At 38.1% G+C, this 8038-nt stretch overlaps 1 pseudogene; it reads right to left on the minus strand.

The window, feature by feature from the left end:
* Window positions 1–278: 278 nt before the first annotated feature.
* On the minus strand, window positions 279–2207 carry Hspa8-ps7 (heat shock protein family A (Hsp70) member 8, pseudogene 7; annotated as a pseudogene).
* Between the last annotated feature and the right edge of the window lie 5831 nt (window positions 2208–8038).

Consider the following 8038-nt stretch of genomic DNA (forward strand, 5'->3'; position numbering starts at 1 on the left):
CAAGTGCAAGAACATAAGCAACAAAATCCAACGTAATTTGGAAACATCAAAACCCCATTTCTTATCATAAGAAGTCCTGGCTATACTAACACATTTGAAGAGCAAGATTCTGACTTAAAATCCCATTTCATGAAAATAATAGAAGCCTTTAAGGAGGATATAAATAACTCCTTTATTTATTTATTTATTTATTGGTGCCAATTTGAATAGTTTTATTACTCTATGTTACTTGTTTTGGGTCTTTGTGGAACAATGCTATACCCTCTACTTGGACTGATTTAATCCACCTCTTCAATTGTGGGGCCTGAAGAAACACCACCAGATGGAGGAGTCCATCCAGGAAGTCACCAGGCATTTCTCCAGGCATGCCACCAGCACTCTGGTACAGCTTGGCAATGCTAGGGTTGCAGACTTTATCTAGTTCTTTCTGCTGATGCTCAAATTCATCCTTCTCTGAAGTCTGGTTCTTATCAAGTCAGCTGATGATGTTAGCACTTGTCAAGACTCTCCATTTGTCATCGTTGATCTTGCCTTGAGGTTTCTCATTTTCAAAAGTTGCTTTCATGTTGAATGCATAAGACTCCAGTGAAACCTTGAAGGAAACTTTATCTCTCTGCTTCTATCCTCAGCTTTGTACTTCTCAGCTTTTTGGACCATGTGCTCAATGTCCTCCTTACTCAAGTGGCCATTGTCATTAGTGATGGTGATCTTGTTCTCCTTCTTGTGCTCATATCTACAGCAGAAACATTGAGGATGCCATTGGCACCATTGTCAAAAGTAACCTCAATGTGAGGAACCCTACAGGGTGCTGGAGGTATGCTTGTGAGCTCAAATTTCCAAGTAGGTTGTACGTCTTTGGGTCATGGTCCTTTCACCTTCATATACCTGGATCAGTACACCTGACTTTTGTCAGGGTAGGTGGTGAAAGTCTGTGTCTACTTGATGGGAATGGTGGTATTGTACTTGATGAGGACAGTCATGACTCCACCAGCAGTTTCAATCCCAAAGGAAGGAGGGATGACATCCAAAAGCAGCAAATTCGGAACATTCTCAGACTTGTCTCCAGATAGAATGGCTGCCAGGACAGCTGCACCATAGGCAATAGCTTCATGGGGGTTAATGTTCTTATTCAGTTCTTTTCCATTGAAAATGTCTTGCAGAAGTTTCTGAATCTTGGGGATCCTGGTAGAACAACCTACCAAGACAATATCATGGATCTGTGACTTGTCTAGTTTGGCATTTTGAAGGGCCTTCTCTACAGGGTCCAGTGTGCCATGGAACAGATCAGCATTCAATTCCTCAAATCAAGCATGGGTACTGAAGTTTTAGAAGTCAATTTCCTCATAGAGAGAATCAATTTTAATATTGGCCTGGGTGGTGGAGGAGAGGGTGCACTTGGTCCACTCAAGGAAGTCTGGAGATGCCAGACAGCTCTCTTGTTCTCACTGATGTCCTTCTTGTGCTTTCACTTAAACTCAACAATGAAATTGATGATCATTCATTTATCAAAGTCTTTCCCACCCAAGTGGGTATTTCCAGCTGTTGATTTGACTTCAAAAATTCCATCCTCAATAGTGAGGATTGACACATCAAAAGTGCCACCTCCCAAGTAAAAAAATCAGCACATTCCTTTCAGTTCTGACCTTCTTATCTAAGCCATAGGCAACAGCAGCAGCAGTTGGTTCATTGGTAATTTGAAGCACATTGAGGCCAGCAATAATTCCAGCATCTTTTGTTGCCTGCCCCCCAAGAGTTACTGAAGTAAGGTGACACTGTGACCACAGCATTGGTAACAGTCTTTCCAAATTATGCTTCTGTAATTTCCTTCATCTTTGTCAGAACCACCTAGGATACTTCCTCTGTATAGAAGCTTTGTGTCTCCCCTTTTGTATTCAACTTGGACCTTGGGCCAGCCTGCATCATTCACCACCATGAAGGGCCAATCCTTCATGTCAGACTGAACAAGAGCATCATCAAACCTATGTCCAATCATCTGTTTGGATAAAAAATGTGTTGGTGGAGTTCATTGCAACCTGATTCTTGGTTGCATCCCCAATTAATCATTCTGAGTTGGTGGAAGCAACATAGCTTGGCTTGGTGCAGTTACCCTGGTTATTGGCAATTATTTCCACCTTTTCATGCTGGAAGACACCCACACAGGAGTAGGTGGTGCAAAGATCAATGCCAACTGCTGGTCCCTTAGACATGGCTGCTTGCATGTAGGCCTGGCTGCGCTGACTATGAGACCACACAAATGCCCAAGAGCTGGCTGCACATTCAGTGAGGAAATAATAAAGGAAAGCACAGGTAAACAGGATAAACTCCTGAAAAATGAAACAAATCTCCTAAAGAAATATAAGAAAATACAATCAAAAAGGTGAAGGAATTGAACAAAATGGACCAAGACCTAAAAAGAGAAAATAAAAATAATAAAGAAACCACAAATGGATGCAACCCTGGAGATGGAAAACATAGGAAACAGAACAGGAACTACAGATGCAGGTATTACCAACAAAATACAAGAGATGGAAAAGAAAATCTCAGGTGTAAAAGGTACTGTACAAGATGTTGATGCATCCATCAAAGAAAATTTAAAGAGTAAATGTTTCTAACACAAAACATCCAGGAAGATTGGACAAAAAGAAAACACCAACCTTAAGAATAATAGCAGTAGAAGGGAGTGATGATTCTCAGTACAAAGAGCAAGAAACTATCTTCTACAAAATCATACAATAAATCTTCCCTAACCTAAAGGAAGAGATGGCCATAAATGTAGAAGCCTACACCAAAGAACACCAAATAGATTGGACCAGAAAAGAAAATCCACTCACCATATAATAATCAAAACACTAAATTTACAGAACAAAGAAAGAATATTAAAAGGGGTAAGTACACCAGACTTCTTAGTAGAGATACTAAAAGCCAGAAGATCCTGAACAGGTGGTACACAGACCCTGTGAGACCACAGACTGTTATACCCAGGAGAACTCTCTATCATCATAGGTGGAGAAACCAAGATATTCCATGACAATACCAAATTTAAACAATATGTTTCTATTAATCCAGCCCTATAGCAGATACTAGAAGGACAACTCCAACACAAGGAATATAACTACACAAAGAAAACACAAGAAATTAATCATATCACAACAAACCCAAAATAAAAGAATCATACACACATAATTCCTCCAACAACAAAAGTAAGAGACACTAACAATGATTGATCATTATATTTCTCAACAACAATGGACTCAATTCACCAATAAAAAGACACAAGGAACCGCGAACAGGATCCATCATTTTGGTGCATACAAGAGACACACTTCAGAAGCAAAGAAAGCCATTACCACATAGGGTAAAGGGATGGAAACAAGTTTTCCAAGCAGATGGTCCCATGAAACAAATGGAGTAGCCAATCTAATACCCAATAACATAGACTTTTAACCAGAAGAAATAAAAAAGGATGGTGAAGAACACTTCATTTTCATCAAAGGAACAATTCACCAAGATAAAGTCCCAATTCTGAAGATCTATACACCAAATGCAAGGGCACCCACATTGGTAATATAAATTTCACTAAATCTCAAAATAAACATTGAATTTCACACAATAGTAGTGGTTGATTTCAACTACTCACTCTCACCAAATGGATGGGTCATTGAAAAAGAAACTAAACGAGACATCGTGAAACTAGCATGTTATCAACCAAACACAGTTAACAGATATCTATAGAATATTTCATGCTGAAACAAGAGAATATCTTCTTCTCATCATGTCATGGGATCTTCTCCAAAACTGACCATGTAACTGGTCACAAAACAAACCTCAATAGATTTAAGAAGATTGACATAATCCCATGCATTGTATCAGATAACCACAGACTAAGGTTGGATTTCAACAACAACAACAACAACAACAACAACAACAACAACAACAACATCAACAACATCAAAACAACAATAGAAAGCTCACATATTAATGAAAACTGAACAACTCTCTACTCAATGGTAAGATTGTCAGGAAAGAAATAGAGAAAGAATTAAAGACCTTCTAGAATTCATTGTAGCTGAAGGGACAACATACCCAAACTTATGGCACAGAGTGAAAAAAGTGTTAATTGGAAAAATCATATCATTAAGTGACTTCATAAAAAAAAACTGGAGAAATTCTATACTAGTAACTTAACAGCACATCATAAAGCTCTAGAAAAAAAGGAAGCAAACACACAGAAGGAGTAGACTTCGGGAAATAATCAAACTCAGAGCTGAAACCAAATAATTAGAAACAAAAAACAATTGAAGAGTCAGAAAAACCAAGAAATGGTTCTTTGAGAAAATCAACAATGTAGATAAACAAAACTAACTGAAAGACTTAGAGACAGTATCCAGTTAACAAAATCAGAAAAAGAAGACATAAAAACAGAAACTGAGGAAATTAAAAAACCATGAGATCTTACTTCTAAAAGCTTCACAGAACTGGAAAATCTAGATCAAATGGATGATTTTCTAGACAGTTACTACCACATACCAAAGTTAAATCAGGATCTATCAAATAAGCTATCTAAACAGTGCAATAAAAACCTAAGCAAATAGAAATAGTCAACCAAACCCTCCCAACCAAAAAAGCCCAGGGCCAGAGGGTTTTAGTGGAGAATTCTAACAGACCTTCAAAGAAGAGTTAATACCAATACTCTTCAAACTACTCCACAAAATAGAAACAGGATCTCTACCTAATCCATTCTATGTAGTCACAGTTACTCTGATACCTCAGTCACAGAAAGACCCAACAAATAATTTCAGACTGAGTTTGATTATGAATATCAATGCAAAAAATATTCAATAAATTTCTCACAAACTGAATCCAAGAACACATAAAAAAAATTCATCATGATCAAGTAGGCTTCATTCCAGGGATGCAGAGATGTTTCAATATTCAAAAAAAATCTGTCAACATAATTCTCTATATAGGCAAAAAGTCATGACCATTTCATTAGATGCTGAAATATCTTGTGACAAAATGCACCACCCCTCATTTTAAAAGTCTTGGAGACGTCGTGAATGCATGGCACATGCCTAAACATAATATAAGTAAACCAACATCAAATTAAATGGAGAGGAACTTGAAACAGTCCCACTAAAATCAAGAAGACACAAGTCTTCCTACTCTCTTGCTATCTATTCAATATAGTACTCAAAGTTCTAGGTAGAGCAATAAGAGAACAAAAGGGGACACGAATTAGAAAGGAAGAATTTATAGTATTACTATTTGTAGATAGTATGACAGTGTACATAAGCAATCCCCAAAATTCTATCACAGACTCCTCCAGATGATAAACAACTTCAGCTAAGTGACTGGATATACAATTAACTTAAACCAATCAATAGCCTTCCTTTATACAAATGATGAATGTGCTGAGAAAGAAAACAGGCAAACAATATCCTTTAGAATACCTATAAATAATACAAAATATCTTGGTGTAACTTTAACCAAGCAAGTAAAAGATCTATCTGTATGACAAGAACTTTAGTTCCCTGAAGAATGAAGTTGTAAAATGTGTCAGAAGATGGAAAGATATTCCATGCTCATGGATCCATAGAATTAATATAGTGAAAATAGCCATCTTAGCAAATGCAATCTACAGATTCAGTACAACACCCATTAAAATCCCAACACAATTCTTCACAGACATGGAAAGAGCAATTCTCAACTTCATAAGGGAAACAAAACAATCCATGCGAGCCAAAACAAATCTAAAATATAAAAGATCTTCTGAGGGAATCATCATCCCTGACCTCAAGATGTACTACAGAGCAACTGTGTTAAAAACCACATAGTCTTGGTACAAAGACAGACAGATAGAGTTCGTAATAATTATTTAATACTGGCCTGAAATTTTTACCTTCCCTTGGCTATTATAGTTCCCAGATGAAAGACACAAAACCTTCATATTTGCAGTAAGTTTTAAGCAGCACAAGAGCTGGATGAATAGTACTTTCTGTGTCATTAGAATCTAGTTTCCTATCAACAACCCTGAGTAATTACTTACTATTTACTATGTTTCATCTGGGCTGCTCTGAACTCTAATTCACCAGCTATCAGAGCCATGTTTTTATGGCTCACCTAACCCAGAGTGTCTTCTTCCTTCTCCCAAACCATGGTGGTTTCTCTCTCCTCCATTCACCTTCTTCCTCCTTGTGGTCTCCACTGACCCCAAGCTCACAAAACCTAAACCTTGCCTATGTCTTTTCTGCTCAGCTATTGGCTGCTGCCATTTTTATTTACCAATCAGAAATAACTTGGAGGCAGGGTTACTCAGCATCTTACATGAGGACTCTCTCCTCTCTGAGCCAATGAGAGTTGGGGCCCAATATTAACATTAAAATACAAGTAGCATTAGGCCAACCCAGTACAGGTAGATCATTGGAATAGAGTTGGAATAGGAAGACTCAAAAATAAATGCACACACATATGGACACTTGGTTTTCAACAAAGAAGACAAAGCCATATACTAGATAAAAGAAAGCATCTTCAACAAATGGTGTTGGTCTAACTGGGATTGGAATGTAGTAGAATGCAAATTTATCCACATTCATCATCTTGCACAAAGCTCAAGTACAAGTGCATCAAGGGCCTCCACATAAAACCAGATGCATTGAATCTAATGGAAGAGAAAATGTGAAATGAGAAATGTGAAAGAGCCTCAAACACATTGGTACAGGAGAGAATTTCCTGAACAGAACACCAACGGCTCAGGCTCTAATCTAAGATCAACAATTGATAAATGTGATATCTTGATACTGAAAAGCTTCTGCAAGGCGAAGGTCACTGTCAATAAGACAAAACAGCAATGTACAGATTGGGATAAGAGCTTGACTAACTCTACATCTGATAGAGGGCTAATCACCAACCAAAAGAAAAAACCAAAGAAGTTAGACTGCATAAAACCAAATAACACAATCAAAAGATGGGGTATAGAACTAAGCAGAATTCACAACAGAGGAATCTCTAAGGGCTGAGAGGCATTTAAAGAAATGTTCAATATCCTTAGTCATTGGGGAAATGCAAATCAAACGACCTGGAGATGTTATACCAGTCCGAATGGCTAAGATCAAAAACTCAAGCGACAGCATATCCTGGGAGGGATGTGGAGAAAGGGTAAGAGTCCTCCATCGCTGGTGTGATTGCAACTTTTGCAACTACTCTTGAAATCAATTTGGTAGTTCCTCAAAACATTGAAAATTTCTATCTAAAGACCCAGCTATACTGCTCCTGGCCATATACTCAAAAAATTCTTTACTATACCAGAAGGACAGCTACTCCACTATGTTCAGGTCAACCTTACTCATAATAGCCAGAAACTGGAAGCAACCCAGATGTCCCTCATTTGAAGAATTGATATAAAAATGTAGTTCATTTACATAATAGAATACTATTAAGCTATTAAAAACAAGGACATCATGATTTTTGCCGGTGAATGGATGGAATTAGAAAATATCATCCTGAGTGATATTACCTAGACCCAAAAGGTATATGCATAGCATATACTCACTGATGAGTGGATATTAGCCAAAAAGTACAGAATATCCACTATATAGCTCACAGACACTAAGAAATTAAGCAAGAAGGAAGGCCCAAGTGAGGATCCTTAAATCTCACTTAGAAGGGGGAACAAATTATCATGGGAGACAGAGGGAGGGAGGTACAGGGAGGGGGGAGAAGAGAGGGAGGTAAAAAGGGGGCAGGATCAGGTATTGGGGCTCACAAGAAAGAAGCCCAGAGGGCTAGAATTATGAATGCAAATATGCAGCAGCCATGGGTGGGGTAAACCTGTAGAAAGTCCCAGAGACCTGGGATGTGAGAGGCTCCCTAGACTCAATGGGTGTGATCTTAGCCAAAATGCTCAACAATAAAGAGATGGAATGTGAAGAAACTACCTCCACTAGTTAAACAGGTCCCCCAGTGGAGTGATGGCAACTATTGTGGATTGGTTCTACTACTATTTGTCGTAGTTTGGCTCCCCAAATTACATGGGAACCCA

This window comes from Rattus norvegicus, chromosome 11 (genome assembly GCF_021556685.1).
Source record: "Rattus norvegicus strain SHRSP/BbbUtx chromosome 11, alternate assembly SHRSP_T2T, whole genome shotgun sequence".
NCBI lineage: Eukaryota > Metazoa > Chordata > Mammalia > Rodentia > Muridae > Rattus > Rattus norvegicus.